Source organism: Micromys minutus (genome assembly GCF_963924665.1).
Source record: "Micromys minutus genome assembly, chromosome: 14".
Lineage (NCBI taxonomy): Eukaryota > Metazoa > Chordata > Mammalia > Rodentia > Muridae > Micromys > Micromys minutus.
In genome coordinates this window covers 56,302,807-56,329,121 of record NC_137983.1, presented here as the reverse complement: position 1 = coordinate 56,329,121, position 26,315 = coordinate 56,302,807, and positions in this window count along the sequence as shown.

The window sequence follows — 26,315 nt, the reverse complement described above, 5'->3', positions numbered from 1 at the left end:
ACCAGCTTCTAAGAACAGCCTACTTTCTACTTGAGGCCGAAAATGAAGGCTGTGTGTTTTCATGTCTCCAACATTAGCCATTAATGAGATGCTCCTTGATGTGAAGTGACTGTCCTTGGCTGTGGGCTACCTGAAGACTTGAAGGAAAGCCAGAGAGCATTTTCTGCTGGTGCCACTCCTAGGGTGACATCACCAGGCTTTGTTGCACCTCACATGCACACCTCATCCTGCATACATAACCAGGGTCCCCAGCTCCTCTCTCCGTGTCATTATCATAGAACCAACATGCTGTGACCAATGTGATTTCTGACCGGCTACCACACAGGCTGCTCAGGCAATGACTATTTTTAGGCAGAATGTCTAGTCCCTGCTTTTATTCCCACAGCCGGCTTCTATTTTAATGCTCCATTTGGCTCCAGGAACCAAACTATGCCTGTAGAATTCCCACAGGGCGTTAACAGAAAGCAAAACCTCCTCCTACTTTGGAATTAATGAACCCCTCTTGCTGTCAGCCATGTTTTAATGGATCTCACCAGTCTCTGTATTTCCACACCCAGAACAGAAAGTCATGCAAAGGTAACTTAATTCAGGAGTGACCTTTGAGTTCCTTGCCTAGCAGTGTAGTAAATCTTGCTCGGTGGCAGGTTTATTCCTTTCATCTCTGATTTCCATACAAGGCTTCACCTCCTGTATGGAGCCGACTTCAGTATTTGTAAAACTATCGCTGTCCAAAGTGGCTGATAATCCCTGCACTCTATCAACCCTAGTGATAACGTCTCTCTTCATTCTCCTAAATTTAACATTTTACTAGACTATCTCTCAAGAAGATTGTTTCCCCCGTGGTACACAATATTTCAAACAACCGGAAAGAAAAATAACTTATTCTCTGTTCTTTTCATTGCAACATCTTTCTTCTTGTCACTCGGAAGGCTCAAAATTTACCAGGTTGGGCCTTTCTCTTATTTTTCATGTTTTCTTTTTATGTTTTCTACTCATTTCCTGGTCAGTTTTACCCGCCAACATTCCGTCGGATTCAAACAAACCAAGTGAATTTGCAACAAAACAATCTCAGAAGTAGTGTAGATTTATTTATTTATTTGGGTTTCATAATTGGGAGGAAATTAAGCCTAAATGATGAGACTCAGAACTCTGTTTTATTCACCATTTACCACTGAGGTTTTGTGCAAGTGCAGCCCCAGATAGAGAATGGTGCTGGGTAGAACACGGCCTCATAGAAATCTCTACAGCCCTGAGAAAAAGAGTATGATCTGTTCTTTGGGAGTGAGGCTAAAGGCTAGCATGCCTGGCTACCCACTCTAGCCTCCTTCCTGCTTCTCTCAGACAGGAACCATCCATGGAAGAGCTTCTCCAGTCCTCCATAACCCAGGTGCTCCCATCTTCCATCCATCTACGGCAGCATGTGAGACAAGAATGACTGAGCACAATGCCAAGGTTTCAGATCACAGTGATTGGGCACAAGTGAGCACATGACTGAGGTGAGCAACGACGTTTGAGAACTTTCCCTCTAAATGCTGAAAAAGAAAAGTAATGCTGGCAAAAGAAGGTGTGTCTCTGTGTAGGAGTGCTTGACCTAGGCTTCAGGCACTCTTGACTGACTTGACTCCAGTCAATCTTCGGAGAGGATTCTGGGAAGAAGATAGCAAGGGCCCACAGCATTCAGCACTCAGCGGGTCCAGCCAAAGCACCACTTCACATTAGTTGGGTGCTTGAGTACTGAGGTGGCTCAGTGTTAGCCATGACTGGCTCTGCACCATTCTCTAACATGGGTTACAGGTACAGAAGACAAAAAGATTGCAAGGCTGTGAGATGGCCCAGCAGTGAAAGCCACTTGTGCCAAGGCTAATGTCCTACCCCAGTTCCATCTCAGGCACCCATAAGGTGGAAAGGAAGAGCCAGCTCCCACAGTTGTCCTCTGACCTCCACATACATGTGACAGCACAAAAGCACATGCATACACCTAATCAATCAGTCAACCAATCAACCAATGAATCATCAATCAGTGACTCTAAGTTTCTGCTCCAAAAACGGGGAGGGGGCATAGAAAAGACAGGGGCAGTAAAGAATGTTCACTGCTCTTACAGAGAGGACCGTCTGGTTTCTAGCACTCATTCTGGGTGATTCACAACTCTCTGTAGCTTAGCTGCACAACAATCCTAAACCTCTGGGCTCCTAGGACACCTACACTCACATGAACATAAGTGCTCTCTCTCTCTCTCTCTCTCTCTCTCTCTCTCACACACACACACACACACACACACACATATATATATGTAGAGAGAGAGAGGCGCATATATATACATATATATATATATAAAACTAAAGACAAAATTATCTCAAGTATAAAACTAAAATTGCACATGTAAATATTTTAAAAATTAAAAATAGATTTAAAAGAAATAGATTGTCCAAGCTGGACAGATGGCTCAGTCATTCAGTTTAGTTTAGCAAGGTCGCACCCTAAGCATGGAAAAGGAAAAGAAAAAATGAGAAGGAAGAAAGAGATTGTTAGCACATTACATCATTCAGAAGTCTGAATGATCTTGGGAAACTTAAACTTCAGGTTCATTACAAAGCCTTGAACTAAATGGAAATGTCTTGAACCTATTTTTCACCCAATTCACAATAAATAATATTGTACTGAAAATTATTTTAGACAAAAACAGACATGTTGAAAATTTAATTTCCACCACCCCCCCAAAAAAATCCCAGAGCTGTAGAAATGACAATATAAACTTTACAAAGGGAAAATTATATTTAAAACATTTTAATTTATAATGTATCTAGTACTGTGACAAAGGATAAATCAAACCTAAAATAATCCTGAAAAATAGTTTTCCTAGTGAAATTAAAACCTTTAAAATTAAAACTGCAAAATAAACAATTCAGTTGTTCCACAGAAGGTTGGACAAGCAACTGAGTTACTATCTCAATGGAGATATTATTCCCATTGAAATCACAGTCGAAAGTTCACTCACCAGGGATGGAACACATAGATTCCATATATAGCTCAAGTGCACATCATGAGGGATGATGAGCCAAAGCTGAGCACTGAGAGGGAGGAGGATGAGCATTGCTGAGGGACAGCCTGGCTTTGCCAAAGGCGTCCAGCTTTTTCTAAAGACCACTGGGAACGTCTGAGTCACTTGGAGAGTCAGGTCAGAGCCCTGCAGTAGCATCTTAGAGGTGGGGAGCGCAAAGGAATATGACTGGAGACCAGAATCTGGGAGTAGAGGTGTCAATCCAGGTATGGCAATTGTGTCTGCTCATGATGGGGTGAGGGGATAGAACAGAGGAAGATGGAGGCATGCAAGATGGCCAATAAAGGTGACAGGATAGAGAAACCCAAGCTCCAGCCAGAGGAGCAGGTAGCTGGACTTTCAGCTGTCTCCTCTCTTCTAAGTCCAGTCCCAGAGACTTCTCCCCAGTTCTGTAATAGAACACCTGCTGCAGTACTCCCTTCCTCTCTGACAACCATCTATCTCCAATGGACCCTGTAGACTGTCTCCTCCAGCTTTCTTTCCCCTCACTACTTTATCATCCCACCAGCAGGCATTCTGTGAGAACACTGCTGACGTCCCCGTCGGGGAAGCAGGAAGGCAGCTGCAGATCTTTGCCACCTCCTTTTCTAAATCCACCGCTCTCTCCCATGCCCAGCTTTGTAGCCAACCATCCTCTGCAGCCTTCCTTCCCCTGACCATCTTTCTTCCTCTCTCCAGTAATCACATGGGTCCTTTGCTCCACCCTCCTTCCCCTACTCACTGCTATCCCAGCCTCCCACTCTACCAGGCTCTCCCTGGGAACCTGCAGCCCAATATGTCCAGGAAACCAGGGACTCTAACTGGATCTTCACCTCTCCTTCATTTCCTTTAAATCCAACCCACTCAGTTTTACCCCAACCCTGTAGCAGACCACATGCTGTGGCCTCCCCACACCGCCAGTGGGCCATTCTTATCTTCTCTAACCTTTCTCCACACTCACCCTGTTGTCTCAGCCCCCAACTCCAGCAGGCGTTCTCTGAGAACATGGCAGTCAAGCAAGTAGGTGAGCAGCGCATGGAGCTCTCTGAGTTTCCTGTGCTCCAATATGCTGAAAGCTCCCAAACACTCCACACGTATATATCTTTATCAACTGCTAACAAGTGAAAAAACAGGAAGGCAGAGGTGTCCACGCTGACATATAAAACAACGTGCATGACTGAGTGGCTCCAGACCCAGCCAGAGCTCTTACCCATCAAGACATCCTGACCCTCTATGTCTAGAACGTCACCCATAAGAAAGCAGGGAGCAAAGAGAAGTGGTTGAAAATAGTGACTGAAGAGAGAGATGATTCAAGGTGTGGTGTTGCGGAAGCTGAGGTAGGACAGGCTTCTAAAAAGGCCAAGATTGCTATGTGCGAAAGAGTGGCTGTGAATACCAAAGGCCCTGAAACTCCATTTTTCCAAAGACACTGCCTATTACACAGTATCCGGAGTGCACAGGCGAAGGAGAGGAGGAAAGAGTTCCGAACACATGTCCAGCCCGTCACAGACATGCTTCTTCAAGTGTGTGGTGTGCATGCCTGTCATTCCAGCACTCACGAGGCTGAGGCAGTAGGATTGCTGTAAGGGTGAGAACAGCCTGCTCAAGAACTACAGCTGAGCCAACAGGAACACAGTGATACGAGAGAGGACACGAGCGATAGCTTGTTAAGAAAGATCACAAATTTTGTCTGTTGGTGGCATTGTCTTCTTAAGAGTTTATATGCAGAAGGTATGGTAACTCTAATATCACTAATGTTCCCAGTGGGCGTGAGATCCCCAACCTATTTCTGTATCAAGATATTATCTGAATGTATGTACATCTCATAGCTGACCACACAGCTCTCTAGCTGTGTGACTTTAAGAACGCTAGAGCAGCCAAGCTCATGGCACACTCTGAGCAGATGTGCAGGATTCTCCAGCATGCTCTCTTGTTTTCAGACATCATTATATCTAATACTTGACTGTTCAAACCTTTCTTTCCATTATCTACCATTTTTGTCTTTGTAATGTATTATGTTAAACATATGAATCCGTAAAATGTCCCAAATCATTGCTCAAGAGTTTGTTTCTTGGACATTGGTTCTAATGCTTTGATTCAACCAAGAATCTGCATGTCTAAAGGCTAAAGGTCTTTGTCCCCAACTGGGTTTTGATCAATCAATAAAGATGATAATGGCTAATGGTTGGGCACGGGGCGGAACCCTTAGAGTTGTGTAAGTTAGGACGCAGAGAGGAAGGAGGAAAACGCTGGCTTCGGGAAGAAGAGTGGGACACAGGAGCAGCAGGAGATAAAGCCAACCAACCATGTGAGAATTCAGGGGAGTGGTCACTGGCCACTTCCCCATTGGGCTTAGGTAGCACTTTAGGAGTGCCCAGCCTTTAAGGTAGCCAAGACATTTTGAAAAATAAGCTAGTGTGTATGTGTGTGTGTGTGTGTGTGTGTGTGTGTGTGTGTCTGTGTGCCTGTGTGTGTATGTGTGTCTGTGTGTGTGTCTGTGCCTGTGTGTGTGCCTGTGTGTGTAAGTGTGTATATGTGTGCATGTGTGTGTGTATGTGTGTATGTGTGTGTACATGTGTGTGTATGTGTGTATGTGTTTGTGTATGTGTACATGCGTGTATGTGTGTGTATGTGTGTTTGTATATGTGTACATGTGTGTATGTGTGTGTGTGTGTTTGTCTGCATGTGTGTGAGTTTCATTCTTGGAGGATCAGAAGATGGCTCCTAGATGGATGCACATGTGCAGTCTGCCAGGAGCCAAGGCAGTGTAGCCAAAAATCACCACTATAAGATGAATGTCTTTCATTCATCTCTCTTCTAAACAGCAAAGAACACCATTAAAAATAGGAAGATATGTGATATGCAAAAGGGGGAAACGTTGCAGTGACATGTTTCTAACTTGTTAAAGAAGCTGAAATATGAGCTTCCTGGGGGAGAGGTTGGGGGCAGGGAGGACTGGTGACAAGATTCTGAAAGCTATTAGGCTATTTGTTGAGATAAAAATGGGGATTGGTGTCTCCAAACTTCCCTTTATCCTTCCTTGGATAAAGAAAAATTATAATTAAACTGTGTTCCTTAAACACACAAACACACACACACACACACACACACACACACACACACACAATTTGTTGGGGGAAATGTGGTCCCCTCACATAGAAAAAGCCATCTAAGTCAAATGCATGAATTCTCATCAGAATAATTGGATTCTTACCTAAGAAATGGCCCCCTGGGTCCCTTTAGGGAAGAAGGTTCTTTCATGAAAAGAACTCGACACACAACCCCAGGATCACCAGCCTCACCATGTCACCAGTGGCTTACTGTACTGACACACCTCATGGACCGCTGAGGGAAGACTGGCAGGTGGGTCAGCACCCTACTGCCATCCATCCTTCAAGAGGTGACTGCAGCTTCCTCCTCCAGTCAGGAAACTGTGTGGTCTTCTGCTCATGCCTCTGCTGCTGGGAATGCCTGAAGTGATACACCGACATTCTAATCATGGAAGCCAGCATCACACCTGAGAAAGGAGACTGACATTTCTGAAGGATCAGCTGCAGTGCCGGTTGCCTTGGTGAGAACAGTGAGAAAACAGAATATCACCTCCTACCCTGGAGTCCCCCAGCACCACACTCCCCACCCCTGTGACTGACCTAGCAACTCAGAAGAAGTGAAGTATAAAACGAGGCATGAGTTGTATGTAGCAAGATCAAGCCCTCTGTGTCCCGATTACGGTCGCATTTCATGAGCTTGCTTGCCTTCCTTTCTAATGTGCTGGATCCTCAGCACATTCTTCTCTTGTTGTCAGAAAATAATACGAATATGACTTCTAGAGGGAAAAATGTGGTTCCCACATTATCATTTCAACACTAATCAAGAACCAAAAATACAGGTGGCGCCAGGCAGCAGACCTGAAACGAAAGGCTGTTTTCCCAGGCTCTGGTTAAGATAGGAATGTGAGATACTGCCAAGGTGACAGGTGTGAATCACACAGCATGTTCCCAACAACCACAACTTGCTTAAAAGCAACATCCCTTGTTCTCTCTCCTGCTTTGTCTAATTTTACATACAAAGCTGTCTTTCTGGCTTCTCTTTCCCTAATAATTCCACAGGTTTTATATAAGGGCTGTTAATATACTAAAAGGACAAAATGGTTTACTTCATCATTTAAAAAAAAACCCATATTCATTAAATATCTGCTGAGTTGTTTTGTATGAAAACCATACCTTGTTGCCAGAATAAGTCATACATCAATTAGCTGTCTTCCCATTTGCTTGGAACCAGGCTTCTAAAGTATGTAGTCAGAGGTGGTCAATTTTCAATCTACTGGCTTGATAATGGAATCACAATATGGCTTTAATGAGCATTTGCTGGCTCATTAGGTGGCATTGTCTGAGGGACTTGGTTATGATTGTAATTTTAGAAGGAGAATATAGGCCTCAAATGAGACCTAAGGGCCTTTCAAATTTTGTTCCCCATTGAGCTACAGTTTCCTTTTTAACCAATAGCTTTCAGAACTTTGTGCACTATGCATTTAGATGTGGTCTTTCCAGAAAATCTCTAAGCTGGAAAGAGGATCCTCTGATGAATTTCTGAGCAATAAATACAATGACCTGTAATTAATTCTCTGTACAGGTTCTCTTCTGGCTTTACCTTTATAAGTCCCAGTGTTGTAGAGAAAACACCAGAGAGGGGCAGCCTGCCATGGAACCTGGGGACCAGCCCTGCAATTGCTCTAAATGTCATTGCTGACTCTGAGGGACTTTCCAGGGGAATTTTTCTCACATTGGATTTTTGGCTGATATGATTAACCTTAAGTCATGTCTTGATGAACCGAGTGCATGATGAAAATGTTATTTGCCTTACAATGTGTGCCAGACTCAGCAAGGTGGCCGTGGTGGTTGTGGTGGTGGCAGTGGTGAATAAAAGCGCTGTTCTGAGTCAGAGATGGGATTTGTGGGTACATTTTAGAGGGTGAGAGGGGGCTCCCCTTATGAGTGAGTTCTTATGTCTAACTCTTCTATAGAAATAATCTAAAGTAAATAGAAAAATATGTGTCAATTGAGAATCAGGGTATAGTTCATTCTGTAAAGTATTTATACTGAAGCATGAGAACCTGAGTTCGATTTTTGAAATCCATGTAAAAATCCTGAGCACTGAAGAAGCAGGGACGAGAAGATTCCTAGGCATTGTTGGCCTGGCAGGCTAATCTAACTAAAGGCTTTGATCCCAGCAAGACACTCCGAGTCATAAACACGAGGTTGAAGTTAATCTCCGGCCTCCATACTTGCATACATACACAGATGCACACATGTGCAAACACCCACAGCAGCATGCATACATATTTGTGCATGCATGGATATACAATATATCAAAATGTGTTATGACTACTACATTCATACTGTGTCATACTCCAAACAGTAATCAGAAAACCAGCTCAATTATTCCTGCTGAAAGGGTCCTTCAGTTCAATCTGGAGGTGCATAACTGAACACCCAGCTCCTCAGGAGGCTGAGGCAGGAGACTCATGAGTTCATAGCCTACCTGGGTGGGCTAGCAAATGAATTCAAGGCCGTAAAGAACAACTCAGTGAGACACTGTCTCAAAATAAAAAGTAGAAAGTAGTCTGGGGGCCTGCTTGGTGGGAGACCACTTGCTTATTATGTGCAAAGCCCCATGCTTTACCCCCAGTGCTACCACGAAAACAACAGGGGATTTTATAATATGCTTATTTGAATTTTTGTATTTCTCTTATAATGGCATATTCATACTGGTTGGTATTTTTTTCCCCATTTCAGTTGTTCGTGACAACTTTGCAGGGTGTGAAAAAGCAATTTTAACCATAGCTCTAGCTTATTTTCAATTGCCCCAATGGCCACAGGCAAAGCACATTCCCATATAATGTTAACAACTGATTAAAACATAAAATAGCACCCAAACAGCACACCCGGTTTCCGATTTCTCTTGTACCCTATTTGAAAAGGTTCCTTTCAATTAGCCTACAACACGGGAAAGTGCATGTTTGGTTGACTATGTAACTCTGTCCAAGAAACCCAAATTAAGAACAAACACTGGGAACCTAGAAATAAAACAGGACTGTCAAGACAAGAGTGTGAAAATTAGCCTAGTTTTTGAACTATCAGCATCCTTCCAAACAGCGCAGCTATGGAGAACTGAGAGATCTGAAAGATGGTTTAAAATTCTCCAGCAACCGTACAATGTTACTTCCTATTGTGGTGACAGAAACAAACTTGTAAAACATGATCGTTAAAAATCTTTAACAGAGCCCAATGGCTTTCAATGCTGATGTGTTCAGAGGTTTGTTTTAAATTTTCTGATCATAATGCAATCTTCTCAAAGCTCCTAACGTATGGATAATTTCACTCAATTTTCCAGTAGGTTTCTGCTTTGAGTAAGTAAATAGTGGGTAATGACTTGTGTCAAAGTCCTTGCTACACTCCATTAAACACAGGGCATGACAGTCTGATCAGATGCCTCTCTACAATCAGACTCTGACTGATGATTCTGTGAGCTACCTTGTTACCCTGTATCAGAAGGCTTACCTACCCCCAAACCTCCAGGTTTCCCATCGAGACAGATGACGGATCCTGGTACTCTTCAACCTTCTTTTGATCTAAACATTGTCCTTGAGGTGGTCTAAGCTACCACCTATGGAGATAAATGGGCAAGCAAACAAAGCCGACAGTAATGGAATCTTACAACTTCACATTGTCTTCCATATATCCCAAGAAAAATCACAATTATACATAGACTTATAATCAGATCATCGGAAATGTGAGCCTTTTGTTCAGTCCAAGGACTTGAATTTATTTGTTAGAATGCTTGACTAAATGAAAAGCATTACTGACAGTAAACAGACAAAATTAGTCAAACCAGAGTAAATATTGCATCAAATAATGAGATGTACAGTTTATACATTTCTGTAGGAAATTCTTTATTGATAAAAAAATTAATTCAATACTGTCTGCCTTAAAGTGAAATTTATTTTCTGTTGCACACAATAAAACACAGTAATTAATTTCTATTATTAAAAGTATACATGTTTCCTGAAAGCATAGTGATGAGCTTCCTTGGGTCTAAAATATTTATTTTATGTTCACAATTTAACATTTATTTATCTGTTTAAAGATTACTGACTGTATGCTTCACAATGCCTAAATAACTACGTACTCAGTAACCTGAGAACTAGAAGTAGGTTGATAAAGTGGGCTGATTTCACACAGGCCAACCTGAAACTCGAGTAGAAAGATTACAATGGTAATAACTTAGAGAGAAAACACCTGGTAATCTTAATATTCCTCAGTCTACCTCAATTACCAATGACCTAGAGATTGCTAGGCGTAGAGAATCCTAGTGGTATCTGAGCTGACAGGGTCGCGTTTCTGCTGCTTCCTGCTCTTGCCTCACATTGTAAGACAGTGTTCACTGGAGACTGAATGGCCAGATGCTCAGGTATAAAACTGAGTATCCCAACCCTTCAGCCCCATGGCTTGTTCCTATCACAAACAGCCCTACCTTGTCCCCTGACTCCAGTCAGATCATCACCTGAGTTTCCAAGTGGCATCGTGGCAAGGACAAGACTCAACACTACCGCAAGGCCTGCTCCTTTCACACCATCATGTAAGACATGACAAGGTTTGGTCAGCTCTTCATCAGTGACTAGGGATGGAGACCACATGCAAATGTCTCAATTTCAAAGTCATCTTGTTAGGAAGTAGGTGTGGCAAAAATCACTGTCCCTATGTTGTTTATGTTGGCATGGCTCTCTAATCTGCTTTGCATGGCATCCTTCAAGCTGTCTGAAAGCTGCCCTGTAGACCCTCACCTGCTCTGTACACATTCACTGTTCTAAGAAAACTGTTCTAGTTTCTCCGATTCGTGCTTGCTGTCAACTCCCAAGCCTCCTAACACCCTGGTCATTCCCCTTCTCAATTTTCTTTTAGCATCAAAGTTTACTTGCTTGTCTCCAGCTTTTTAAAATTAGGTTATAACCTACATACAATGAAGAACAAAGATCTCAAGTGTAGTGTCTAATGAATATTTATACATCATTAAGGATTTTTTAAGCCACAATAGAGAATGCAATCAAGCACCTTAGTAGCCTCTAGGTTGGGACTGTCCTAACTTAGATAAGCATTCCCACTAATGAGAAGAGGGCTGAGTTCTCTCCTCTCATAGTCCCTCCTCCATTCAATCCTTCCTCCTTCTTTCCCTCCTCCACTCCTCTTCCTCCCTTCCCTCCTCCTTTCCTTCTTTCTCCTTTTCTTCCTTCTCTCCCTTCTTCTCCCTTCTCTCTTTTCCTCTTATTATAAAAATTACTTAAAATAATTTCTAAAGTGATTTTTCTGCTTATAGTAATAATGAACAGAAATTGAAAAAATGTTGACACTTAGGATAATATAGTTCAGAAAGATAAGTTCCATCTTGCAGAACCTCTGCAGTTGGAAGGGAATTTCAGATAATCATCTACAGAAAATACTGAATCCTCTGAATCTCTTCTGCTTAATTATTCATTATCACTCAGAACTTTTCATGGTACTTTGTAGACTTATTGAAGCCCTAAGCTATACTGTGCATTGTATAGAAATTGGGAAATCCATACTTTCTCACCAGAATAAAATAAAATAAAATTGCACCTTCCTTTTGATTCCTTCAACGACCTGGTAAGTGACCAATCACAGAAGTCATAGCACAACAGTGATCAAAATCGCTTTCATTTTCAGTTCTCTCTCGTCAGTCACCAAGCTTAGCACACAGACCTGTTCTCGAATCGCATGATTTGGTGTGTTCACCACAAAGCACGTAAATGTCAAGCTCTCCAAAAAAAGTGTGTTCTTTTAATGATTTTCATGGTGACTAAAAATACGGTCTGCCTTTATATGAAATGCTAAGCCATTTATTTTATAAGAATGTTTTTGGGAGGAATTAAGAGAACAGTACATTTAAGGGATTCTGGGCAGGAAAATAGATTAAGAGTCTCTGACCTGGGCTTTCTTCAGTGGCTGGCAGTCTGCTGAAGAGGCAGACATCTGCAGTTATCTTTCATAGCTGATGCATGTACCCTCAGGGTGACCTGGACTCAGCCCTTTGTGTACCCATGAGGGATGTCATTAATGACATCCCATTTCCTGCAGAATCATTCATTATTGCTACAGGATAATCTATACATTATCTCACCTGTAGCCAATTGGATCCTCCTCCTTGTTCCCCAAAACTACGATGGACTTTTGAACTTCACTGTTCATAACTTATCTTAACCCAAGACCCCATTTCTCTTGCAAATATTCAGTTTCAGAGATCAAAGCTAGTTCTCTCTACTCTATAAGCATGCGGTTTTTTGTAACCTCATTAAGTTCTAGCCATCCAAAGGCACACCATAGGTCTGAATTTTCCTCTGTCCTCTAATACAGAACTTTCTGTCCCAGTCAAACCCAGGTAGAACTATGACTGTTATGGTTCTACCTGTCTTTAGTGAGTTAATCGAAAAAATTTACTGAAGCAGAGATGGATGGAAATGACATGTTCCAGCTCTAAACATTTTAACTAAAGATGCAAAAATGCACATTCATTGGCCAGTTAGTTGATACAGGCTTATCATTTAGTCTCTATCTATCGGCTCCAGTGTTGAAGTCTGGCCTTGTCTTTCACATTTGGAACTCCCTCTGACTCAGGCCCTGAGATCCACATGTGTGTCTCCTTTTTAAAGGTGAAGTGAGGTCACAGGGACAGTTGAGAAAGCAACCCAGTGCAGGATTTTTCTAGAGTTGCCCGACTCTCCTTGGGTGATTTGTGCACATTAACTGGTAACAAATACATTTAGTGATGAGATTTTCCAGACTCATCTCAAAGCTTTCAAACAGCATTCATAGTGATGGCCCTCTTCCTTCTGGAACTGATTTTTCATGGTTTTATGTCCTCCTCGGCTGTATGGTTTAGTTAGAAGTCCAACACTATTAGCCTCTGCATACGTAAAGAAAACCAAGTAATAGCTGAGCCATGGGGACAAGGTAGTGGCTTACCTGGTAAAAGTGTCCAGAACCAACAGGACAGTCACCACCAGTGAAAAAAGACGGTTCACCAGCATCTGTCAGCGGTTTACAGATAAAAGAGATGCTCACTGACTAAAGAAAACAGACATTTAATCTGGCTAAACACACACATGGCAGTTTTATTTGCTTTGGCATTTGTTTTTCAGTTTTATTTCATATATTTACAGTGTATGGTACTATGTTGATATGGAAGTTACCACTTTAATGTTCTAGATTCTCACTTCCATGGCCTTCTACAAAAAAATATGAGATGAAGGCAGCCATCTGCAAGACAAAAACATCATTTATAGATGTAGATTTGTAAGTTCGCCATAGAATCCTAGCACTTGGAAGCCTGAAGCAGGAGGATTGTCATATCGTTGATTAAGCCAGGGCTATGTAGTGAGTTACAGATGACACATGGCTTAAATGACTCTCTCCAAAGTAAAGAAATAAATAGTAGATCATTCATAAAAAACCTTCAGTGATATTTTTTAATGAAAAAGCAATTAGATAAATAGAGATCGTATTAATGGCTGCTGTACACCAGAGTCTGGGCGTTTCTCAGCAAGGGATTGACATGGTCAGACAGAAGTTTGACCTCATTGCTGTTCACACCAGTAAGGAAGGCAAACTAGCTCATAAATGGCCACCATATGTAATGACCCAAATTAAGGGAAAGCCCACATGCAAATATTACATGTGTTCCAGGCAAAAATTGCTGCAAAATACATGTGTATTTTGACTTTTTTAAAAGGCTTTTTTCTCCTAATTTTTAAGTTATCTTTGACACTTACTACAGTTTTTAAAAAGTATCATACAAAGTATTGGGTTTTAATGTGTGTGTGTGTGTGTGTGTGTGTGTGTGTGTGTGTGTGTGTGTGTGTAGTTTGTTTGTTTTTAGACAGACTCTCATCATGATGACTAGGGTGGCCTCTGACTCACAGAGACCTTCCTGTCTTTGCCTTTCCAATGCTGAGATTAAAGGCGTGTACCACTTTAATACTCAGCTTTCATTGTTAAATTTCAAAAAATATATTATATTGGTTCTTACTAAACATGTAAAGAGCATCTAGATCAGCCTTATAGTAAATTCTGCAGTTTAACAGAAAATACTGCACATTGAGGCATCTGGTAAAAAATGAATAGTGCTTAGACCTACCTGCTTTACTCCATTAAACAAATGAGTTTTTCTAAAATTGAATCAAAGCAATTCAGTACAGCACAGGGAGGTGCCACGTGTTACAGTGTATTATGCAGTGGCAGTGTAAAGGCATCAGGACACACATGCCCCTGTCTCCTTGCTGAAGATGTGGTGGTAGAGTATCTAATATTCTTGTGGATGACTCCAAGAAGGATGTAACCTAGGCGTCTGGATGATTGGGTACCCAAAAACTTTGGGGTGTTCAGCACTAGGACTTCACTACACTGTTCCTGGGCTCTAAAAAGTCATTGGATTATGTCTCTTTATTCAGCTGATGGCACAGTATGGCCAGTTTCCTCTTCCACACAGTGGGGCATGTGAACTGCATTATACACCATGGTCTTCTTTGTCTCATCTCTTTCTGGGCTGAAGAGATGCCGTGAGAACATTGTTGAATCTTTGGGATCAGCACTGTCTAATTTCCACTGCAGTTCTCCCTTGGCTACACCGTGTCCCTCCTGTGTTTATATGTCAAAACCATAATTCCCCTAACTGTGGATAAATAGGATCTCTCATGGAGTGTCTAATTTTCAGAACCTAAGCGTCCTGATCCAACAGGACTGATGACTTCAATAGGAGAGAAAAGATGCCAGGGGTTTCCACAGCACGGGGAAAGCACATAAGGACAAAATGAAATGAACACAAGCCAAAGGGGAACAGTGCTCACTAGAAACCAGATCTTCACTGCCTGAACCTTGGATGTCACTGTCACGAAAGTAACGGTTTGTGTTCTAAGCTGCCCAGTTGGTAATCTTCTGTGACAACACTGGGACTGAAGAACACGGGCCCAAGGTAGGACAGCACAAGAGAACAGTGCTTAAAGTTCCAACCCCTCCTTACCCTTTGTCTTTTAACACTTTTGAGGTCTGACTCCCTCCAAGAAAATCTCTCTTCTTCTTGATGATCTTCAAGAAGAGTTTGGTGTCCTATCAACTGGGACCCCAAATCTTAGAAACACCGTTAGTTTCCTCTCTCTGAAAAGGAAAACAAATATTTTCATGCACCCCACTGAGCCAGATTACAAAGACAACTAAGGCTGAAACAGGTACAAGCTAAAACTTGATTTCTTCTATACCCCTGCAAAAGCTGGGGCATTGATATGTGTCTCTCTGGGGTACTGAGGTAACAGAAGATTTTAATACATTTTCCGTGTTCTCTGCTGTTGCGGCAGTGACCAGAGATTGATAAATGAAAGTCACCACTGCTAAGCAATGACAGGGATGCATCAAATACACTCAGAAAATATTTCCCAAAACCAGTTAGTTCAAAGACCAAACCATGCTCCTCTCCTGGAGTACGCATCCTTGGGAAAACCCCTCACTTCTTTCCAAGTTATTGGATATTGTCACTCCTCAAAAAGCCCCCAGTTAAAACTCACCCAGAATTCAGTGAGTCCCATCTGCCAGCGTCTTTAAAATCCAGAATTATCATTGATATAGAAGTGTGTTCTCTGCTACCTTACTAAGGAAAGTCAAGTCTATCGACTCAGAGGCAGGATGTCACTGGGCATACTATTACACGTAAGAGTTTAAACTGAAAATTAAGCTTAACAATTAATTTTAGACTTTTATAATTAGCTTTAATTTTTCAAAAAAAATGTGAATTTAACCTCTGGCAGACAAGGGAAAGGCTTCAGAGCAGCTCTAAGGTACCCACCACATTGGACAGGCATTCACAAGTCAGAAGAAGGCGAGATGTGGCTATTAATATGAGCTATGACCCTGCTCAACTAAGTCTACAGAAGGCAGCAATATCATTCCTGAGTTCTGGAACCTTCCCTGCTTCAGCAACTAGAGGAACCACAAACTTGATGGGTATCTCTTTGAAATGCTAAGATGAAAAACAACATCATGTGACTGTACAGCCTCAATTTTATACATGGCTATATTTTACTTCCTTTTTTTTTTTTTTTTTTTTTTTTTTTTTTTTGATTTGATAGCAAACTCTAAAAACTGAGCATTTTAAATCTGAGGCCCGATTCTCAACTCTCTTTGGATGCTCTGACTGTGGTCAGGCTCAGCTCATTTCTTATGTGACAGGACAGGAAACTGAGGCCAAAGAACCAAACTGCATCTGTCACTCTGTCAACAGAAGGGCTCTGAGCAGCAACGGCTCAGTGTGGTACCACACAGATCATCACTGGCAAGAAATGACTCAACGTGGGTTAAGCTCACATTTTTGTGGTGGTCAACAAGACAGCTTGCAGCGTGAAAAATATATTCACACTATGCTTTTCTCCAAACACAGAAATGTCAAGCAGACCTTTCTAATGATGGGCTCCATGAGGGGTGGGGGAGGCCAGCTTGGCAGAGAACATTCTGCCACACCTGAAACTCCTTCCAACAGCCACAAAGCTTGAGTTTGGGGGTCAGCAAAACCCCAAATTGTCCTCAGGAACACCCAGACCCTTGTGTTTATAGAGAAATTTGAACCCATATGTTTCTGATTCTCCCTGAACAGCATGGCCCACGGGTTTTACAAGCTTTTCTCAGGAAATTTTCTGTATTTGAAACTCAAAAGTAATATTTAACCAAAAATAAACTAAACGTAAAGCCCTACCTATGGGGTATTAATTTGAACCAAGACCACAAAACTGCCTTTTAAAATGCAAACCCCTGGTTTCTGGGAAATGGAGGCTCCAGAGCTCTTACCTCTCCCTTCCTCCTCGGCAAGCTTTGCATGCTGGGAAGGAGGTGCCTGTGGTTGTGTGTGTGTGTGTGTGTGTGTGTGTGTGCACATGCGCACACGTGTGTGTGTGTGTGTGTGAAGGTGTCTTTGTGTGTGTGATCTGTGTGTGCATATGTATGTGTGTGTGTGTGTGTGTGAAGTTGTTTCTGTGTGTGTGATCTGTGTGTGAAGGTATCTGTTTCTCTCTCTGTGTGTGTATGTGTGTGTGAAGGTGCCGTGCATGCGTGTATTTGTGTGATGTGTGTGTGTGCTTGTGAAGGTAACTGTGTGTGATCTGTGTGTATGTGTATAAAGGTGTCTGTGTGTGTTTGTGAGTGTGAGTGAGTGTGTGCACGAGAACATTACAGGTCAGTATTTGGGGCCATTCATCAGGCACTGTTCATCTTGCTCTTTGAGACAGAATCTGTCAATGACCTGGATGTCTGCCCACAGTGTGGGCCGGTCAGTCAGCAGGCCGCAGACACCTACCTCCACTGCCTCAGACCTGGGACTGCACTCAATTCCTCATGCTTGAGCTGCAAGTACTTCACCAAGTGAGCAAAGAAGCTCCACCATGAGCCAGAACCCTCTCTCCAGCCTCTACTCCAAATAGAGGAGGGCCGCACTCTTAACTCTTCATGAAAGCACACACTGGCAGATTCGACATCTCCCTCACATCTAGGGTATAGATTTGAAGAATGAGAATTGGATGAAGACTTTGGGGAAAGTGAGAGGGAGGGAAAGTAGGGGCCTGGAGTCTGAGCAGGACCCACATAAAAATGTCATAATGGAGTCTGCTTCCAGCATGCTGAGCAGTCTATCATCCCAGCCCGCAGGGCACGGAGGCTGCAGGATAGCGAGGCCACGGTTTGCTCGGTTATAGAACAGCTCAGTGGCTGCATGGGAGACGTAGTGAGACCTCTGCTTCAAGACAACAACTGACAACATGACTGGGCATACAGGGAAACTGTGCCTAACATGCATAGGTGCTTAAGTTCAATCCCCATGATAGCAAAAGAAGAAGCAGGAAGAAGGACAAGGGACATAAGCAGAAGGTGAGAGACCCACTGTTTCTCACAGTCGGTACCTGCTAATGAGAAAGGGAGGGTTGGCATGTAGTGTGCACAGTGGCATTGTGCCCACACATAGCTGCTGAGCTGACATTGCCCCTTTGGGATACCTGGGCACTCAATGTGTCTTACTCACCAGCACATGCCTGACTGACCCATGTTTTAATGTATGCAAATATTCTGCCTCTAACAGAATGTCTCGAGCATGAGAAAATCAGGAGAATTTAACAACCATTTGAGGCAGAGTTGGAGGACACTGAACCAGGCACTGTGTCACACTGACTGGAAACCCAATCCTGGGAAAGCAGAAAGACTGTGGGTTTGAGGCCTGCTCAAGCTGTGTAGTGAGACCCTGTCTAAAGAAGAAAAGAAAAAAAATGTCCTTTTAACAGGAGTAATAGAGTGTGAAAAGGAATAGAGCAGACAGGGCAGAAAGGGAGAATCCACGATCAAAGTCTGCTATATACAAGCATGAAAACACCACAATGGAGCCCATTGCTTTGTACAACTAATATTCACCAACACTTTTATAGCCACTTTTTTAAAAGTATGATATATTTCCAGAAAATCAACAAATTGGCCACTTATTTAGCCGTTTGAAGCTAGTCCTGTGGTACAAAATTCGAATTTTGAGAATTTCTATCTGAATTAAATCTTTTTAAAATACTCAAAGGTTTTATAGCACCATATTACACCCCAGGGGATTCACATTCTTACTCCTAATATCCACTGAGTTTCAAAAGCAAATTCTAGACCAAATATTTGGAGTAACTTGAGTTTTGTCTATATGCCATCTTCTGACTAGTGCAAAGGAGGTTTACAGAAATTGGACCCTTGAGAGAAATGATTTCTTACCAGCCATAAAACCAGGTGCACAGGAGCGTTCATTAACAGTAAGCATTAGAAGGGGAATCTGAGAGTTGCCTGAAATCCTACAGCACAGAAGGAAGATAAATCCCAGTCAGCTGTGTCATCTGGCCATGTGAACACCCATGAAAAGTAATAATGGCCAAAGGTCAAAATCTTATTTCTAGGGTATTTGTGTCCATGTATTTTTGCATAAAAAGGAAGGAACATATAGAAACATTTCCAACAAAGATTAAGCAAAATCAAGCTGAGTCATCAAAGACAAAAAGCTCTCTAGACCTTAGGCAAATTCTTTCCCCGAAGGCCATGTGCAGCTGGTTGGCATCAAACATGGAAGATGTCACTCTGCAGGATCACTTGCAATGCTTTATACAGATAAGTCTCCTCTCTCAAGTTGACTTGCACTTTAGGATAAGACAGACTTTCACCTAATTCAGACTTCAAGGGATTATAAACTGACCCTCTGAATGAGAAATGATAACATTCTCCAAATACAGGGAGAATAAAGGTAGAAATTTCTCATTTTCACCTCATTCAGACTCCAAGGTATCGTAAACCGTCCCCTCTGAATAGGGTGAGATAATGTTCCTTAAGCTATACATGAGTTCATTCTGCTGCAACATACAAGAGCTGGGAGTAGAAATGAGCTCACTCCTTACTTTCCTCAAGCATAAAAAAAGAAAAAGTCTGTTCTCTTAAATCAGTAACTCCACAAAACTTGGAAATGCTCTGACAGGCCAGCTCTTGCCAATGAGAAGCTCTTTCAAATCCTCCTTCGATACCTTTATTTCACGAAGTGTCTCACTTCTTGCCTACCAATAACACTTCATTCTTCTTTCATAGTGTACCCAGAAGAAGGGGTAGGGAGTAGAGCAGGAGACATCTCTCTACTCAAGAGAACGGACGGCTCTTCCTGAGGACTCAGGTTCAATTCCCAGCACCCACATGGCAGCTCATAACTGTCTGTAATTTAGGATCTGGCATCCTCACAGAGACATGTATGCAGGCAAAATTCCAATGCACATAAAATAAAAATAAATAAATTATGCATATATACCCACTTCATTCTGCCAAGAATAAGAACTTTCAAGAAGACATTTGCAGTATGTGTGTGTATACACACACACACACACACACACACACACACACACAAGTACACAGACAAAGGGATCTGCTGAGGACACTGCTGTCATTACACTTGAGCCCTAGCTAAAGACTAAGTGTTTTCTTTCAAACTTCTCAGTGTGATTTTGCCAGTACTATGATCTTCTGCTGCTTTGAATGACAAGTGTCAAGAAAATGGGGCAAACTCAGACCTTTTCCGAATCCCTACACCCTCATGATGTCTGTCTTAGCATATCATCTTCCCCAACTAAATAAGTGGATGCCACATTTCACAGCATCAGAGGTACAGTATCTTTAATTGGAGAAAGTACTTCTCTCATGCCAGAGGAAGAAACTTAAACATTTCATTTTGGGAAGAATAAAAAACTTGTTTTGCATCTTTGCTCCAGATTTTCCCTCTTTGTCTTGCAAAAGAAGGACAATTAGGTAGATTCATCCCTTGCAAACAAAGCACTCTATTTCTCTTGTGAGTTTTTGGTGGGGGCTAAAAGCATCTTTCATAGAGGCTCAACCCAGCAGCTTATTGGAAACAGATACGGAGACGCACAGCCAGTCATTAGACTGGTGCCCAGGGAGTCTTGTGAATGAGTTGAGGGAAGGATTGCGGGACCTGTAGGGGACAGGGACCCCACAAGAAGACCAACAGAATCAACTAACCCGGACACTTGGGGGCTCCCAGAGACTGAATCACCAACCAAAGAGCAAGCATGAGCTGAACCTAGTTCCCCCACACTTATGTAGCAGAGGTACAGCTTGGTCTTCATTCAAATCCCCCAAAAACTGAAGCAGGGGCTGTCCCTGACTCTGTTTCCTGCATGTGGATTCTGATCCCCTAACTGGGTGCCTTGTCTGGCCTCAGTGGGAGAGGATATGTCTAGTTCTGAAGTGACTTGATGTTGCAGAGTGGGCTGGTATCTGGGGGATGGGAGGAGAGACCTTCTCAGAGAAGTAGATCAGGGAAGGGTGGCATAAAGGGGGGACTGGGAGGAAAGGGGTAGCTGAAATTGGGATGTAAAGAAAGGAAGGAAGGAAGGAAGGAAGGAAGGAAGGAAGGAAGGAAGGAAGAAATATAAAAAACAAACAGCTCTCATAGCTCTTTCCAAGAGTTTAAGTGTGAAAAAGAAAACTGATTCACAAGTGTCTCTTAGGGTCTTTAGGATGAGTCCTTCTGAATGACTTCTTTCTGCCAAGAATTAGAATTTTCTAGAAGATATTTGCAGTGTCTCATTAAAAACACACATTTAAGTCCACAGGGCTGTACCTAACAAGACACCTGAGAAGAGAGGATACAACCTCCCATCCCCATCTTATTAGAATAAATCTCCAAATGGCTCACCCTAGAAGGCAACAGATAGATCTTGAATTCTGATTAGATCTCTCTTTAATAAGTAGACCCATGCCCAAACTGCTGTTAGTTGTTCTGGTCTGATTAATGCAGGAATTAGCAATGAGGTTCTCTGTAAGTATCATCCAGGACATTTTCTGCTTCTGTTCTGTTGACCAAGCAGGGAGGCTCTACCCCTCTGCGTAGAAACACAGTCACTGGCTCAACTTGGACCGCTAAAAGAGGCTACAAAAGAATTGCATCACCTGGAGATCCATCCCATATGCAGCCACTAAACACAAGCACTTTTGCTGATGCCAAGTAGTGCTTACTGGCAGAAACCTGATATGGATGCTTCCTCAGAGGCTCTGCCAGAACCATACTGGTACAGAGGAGGATGCTTGCAGCTAACATGGGGACCCCAATGAAGGAGTTAGAAAAAGGACTGAAGAAGCTGAAAGGGTCTGCAACCCCATGGGAAGAACAAAGTTATCAACTAACCAAACCCACCATGGCTCCCAGTGACCAAAATGCCAACCAATGAGTGCACATGAAAGGACCCATGGCCCCAGGTGCATATTCAGCAGAAGACAGCATTGTCTGGCATCAGTGGGAGGAGAGGCCTTTGGTCCAGTGAAAGCTCATTTTCCCAGTGTAGGGGAATGCCAAAACACTGAGGTGGGAGAGGGTAGTTGGGAGAGGGAGCACCTTCGTGGAGGCAGTGGGAGGGTGAGGGAGGAATGGGATTGGGAGGAAAGGGGATAACATCTGAAATGTAACTACAGAAAATAGCCAATATTTTTTAAAGGGTTGCTATTCCTATAGATAAAGGCTGCAATGACAGTTAAAGTGTTGTCTATTGTGAAGAAGGGCTGAACAGTTAAACATTTTCAAGTTTCAAGACAAGTGTCTCAGGCAAATACCAAAGGCATAAGACACTACACATGCCAGGCAAATTGAGATAAAGACCATTTAATTGATAAAACAAAAATCCTCATAGGAAATTATGTAGATGGGCACAGAGGGAAGAGACAGAGCTGTTCGGGTGATAAAGCTGTAAGGAGTTATCTCTCGCCATTTGATGGAGGAGAGGAAGATGTAGGGAAGGCAGAAGAGGAAGGGCAGGGATAGAAAAAGGAGGAGGAAGGAGGGAGGGAGGGAAGGAGGGAGAGAGAGGAAAGGAAAAAAGGCAGAGAAGACAGCATGAAAGAAGAGGGGGAGAAGAAAAAGAGGAGGAGAAGTCATGGAATATTGTATTATAAATAAAGACCAGGAACCCCACACCCCAAGACACGCCTCCCAAACCCTACATATTTCATACCACTCTGCTGAGTTAAGACTCCAAGATCAGTCTGCCAGCAACGGCACCAAAATCAGTCTTTCCAGGCTTCGCACGTGAGGCAATAGCCAGAGAGGCGCAGATGATGACATGGGGTTCACAGACTGCAGGGCTGTGGCCCCAGGAGAGATCAGACAAGTAGATTACGAAGCAGCATCACAGAATGTCTGCACTTCCATGCACAGAGAAGAAATGAGGCACAGTACCCCTTTCCTTTCTTCTCTCTGAATAGCAATCCACACCTAGCTTCCAAGGATTGAAAACCCAGCTTCTTCCTTAATAGTTCGGACTACCTTTTACCACATTACCACAATTTGCCATTTGAAAAGAAATTCTCAAGCCAAACTTCTTTTTCTGCCATGTTTACATATTCAGCTTAAATCACACTCATTTACATTCATAAATATGCAATGTTCTCATGCTGTTGAGTCATTTGCTGTTTCAGTAATCATATCCTAAAAATATAAACTCCACCAGGTCAGGATTCCCTTGTCTTCCAGATTTCTGCAGCTCTGTGCCTTCTACAGGAGTTTAATTAGCATTTGGAATCTGTTAATTGCATGATTGTTCATGAGACCAGGGAAAATAATAAAACATCAAAGAGATGGGAAAGAACTAAGATAAATTCAGGAAAGGGTGAGTGAGCTGACTCGAACAAGATGAGGGTTCTCTGTCTCTCTGTCTCTCAGTCTCTCGGTCTCTCTGTCTCTCTCCTTCCCTCCCCTTACCCTTCTTCCCACCAATCAGGTTGTTTATCCAGCTGAAAATATAAAAACTGGTTCACTCATTTAAATTTTGTACCTAATATTAGACATTAAAAGGAAGAAAACATGCCAAGAATGATGATGGTGTACATCCATAATCCCCATGTTTGTGAGGCTGAGGCAGGAGGACTGCTGAAAGTTCAAGGTTAGCCAGGGGAAAATAGACTATAAACTTAAAAAAAAAAAGCAATAGGCATTAAAAAATATTTTATTAACATGTTACAACTTCAGATATACATGAAGTATAGTCAAATGGAATAAGCCATGCTAAGATAATGTTACCTTAGGTAACTCTCTATTTTGAAGGCCATATTTTGAACATCGCCTGTGGACAAGAAAGAAGCTGTGTGCACCTCAAGGGCACAGTGAGAAACAGCAGAGGCTTAGTTATTTTATAGGCTGTCACCGATTATGATGACATAGTGTTCGCTCTAAGGGTATAAACTACATCTTCTTTAAACAACAACATATATTAAGAAGAGAAAGACAGTTTGAGACACACACATAACTTAACAATTTCCTAATAAATAGCAGTCCAGCCCACAGCATCTTGACGGTGGAACAGTGTGGTCTGCACCCCAGGCTCACGTGGTAAGCTGAGATTTAGGTTCTGCCTAGTGAGCATGGAGGTTTCGAAGTGGAGACTTTTCAGAAACTCAGGAGTCTAACTCATGAGCAACAGTTGGTGAATGAGTGCAAATTAAGGCAGATATGTTAACTGACTGATGGAGCATCTACGGAAAATCATTTGCTACGAGAAAATGAGGAAGAATCCACTTACTAACTGAACGTTGTGACCTTTCCTAGTTGATATATCTTGATTATCTGATACGGTTTCCTTACACTGCCCTTTATTCTTTATTCTCTAGTCAGGGCTGGTCCTCATTGGCTTTGACACATATTCCATTTAAAATAGCATTCAATAAAACAGCCATTTTTCCAAGGGAGCTTTTTCATGCAAGAAGCGTACAAACCTGTAGGATGGATGAAAACAGCCACTATGCGGTGCCACACTCAGTGATGTCATTTCACATTAGTCTCCGTGAGGTGGTTCCAATCTTCCAACAACAGCAGTGATAGGTGCTTTCTTCTTCTCCTGCAAGGAATGGAAGACACAGGCGTGATTAAGAACTTCAGCATCCCTACTGACAACAAAAAGCCGAGATGCAGAGGGTCAGAAACTGAGCATCATTGTCCTTGTGAGAATTAGAAATGAATAACACACTACCTAAGGTTCAGGCCATGGGGTAGGAAGGCCCTGCCCAAAAGATAAGATGAGGAACAGCTAAGGAAACCAGCTTCCAGCCAGCTGTCTGTCACCGAGGGCCTTGTGTGTAGGGCCATTGTGTCCCTGGGATTGAATAAATAACAGTAGTATCAGTAGCTACTGAAAAATAACCTTTGTCTTTTGCTTTAATTAGCACAGAAGCCTAGAATGACTTTTCATGGAAAACTCACCGCACAAAGTTTTCTCAGAGTGATTTATGAGTGGAGTTATGAATAATGGTTTCCACACACAGAGAAAGAGAAAAAGCAAAAAGCTCCAAGAATGAAAGTAGCTGAGACTGAAGTTTAGTGGCCTTTAGTACTTTTAAATTGTATTGTGAGTGAACCTGTGTGTGTGTGCATGTGTGTGCATGTGTGTGCATGCGTGTGTGTGTGTGTGTGTGTGTGTGTGTGTGTGTGTGTACAGGTATACCTGTCATGGCTTGTTTGTGGAGGGAAAGAGTAACTTTTTGAATGGAATCAGGTCTCTCCTTATGTGTGTTCTAGAGATTGAACTCAGGTCAGTGGGTCTCTGTGGCAAGTGTCTTTGCCTGCTAAGCTACTTTCCAGCCTCCCGTTTACCACTTTGCTTTCTTGCTTGTTTGTCTTGAGACAAACAGAGTTGTCTATACAACCCTGGCTGTCCTGGAACTCACCATATAGACCATATAGGCCTCAAACTCATAAAAGTCTACCTGTCTCTGCCTCCAGAGTTCTGGGATTAAACACATGTCCTACTATACCTGGCTCAGTTTACCACTTTTAAAGTAAACCTATTAGTCATATATTGTCACTGAGTGTAAAAATTCTGCATCAGAATTCCAAAGTGATTCTTTTCAACTCCCTCCAGGATGACCACATGGTGAATAGGACATCTCTGAACATCTGAGAAGCCCATGTCCAGCAGCCCCTAGTGGACAGGACAGTGGCAAGCAATTTCAAGTATGTTAAGGTTTCCAGGAGGGCAGATAAGAAAAGTAGTTATTGATATTCAGGGCAAATGAAATTCAAAGGAGTGTGAACAAACCTTCTGATTATTAGTCAAATGTGTAGATGTGGTGAAATTAAGAACCAAAATCTTCAGAATTTTTTTCTAAAACCTAGGGCTGAAAATACTGTCTGAAGTTCTGGCTCAGGTCATGCTCTCTTTCCACTGTCAGCCAACATTATTCCCACAGTTCCATTAACCACCCACATGTCCAACATGCCAGAGTCTTTGGTCCTGGAAGTAAATAGACACTCAATCACGTTGCTTTCAATGGCCAAGAAGTACAAGCCAGTACTGAATATATAAGGCCAAAAGGCAAGAGTCAGCTGAGAAAAAAGGAAACAGTGTGAACTTCACTTGGTCTACCAGGAATTGGACACAGGAGTGTGTGTACTCACTGTGTGGCAATGTGTCTGTGGGGCTCCTCTACTGTCCCCACATATTTAAATTGAGGTTCGAAGCATTCAGTTCAGAGTTGCTGGATGGGAAGTGTTTCTGAGGAAAATATAATCTTCTAGGATGACATAGAACCTAAGAGCTTGTGAAACAAGCAGAGAGAAGACAAATGTACAGTTATTTATCAGGCAAGCATGTTTGCGACATTGGCAACCCCAACA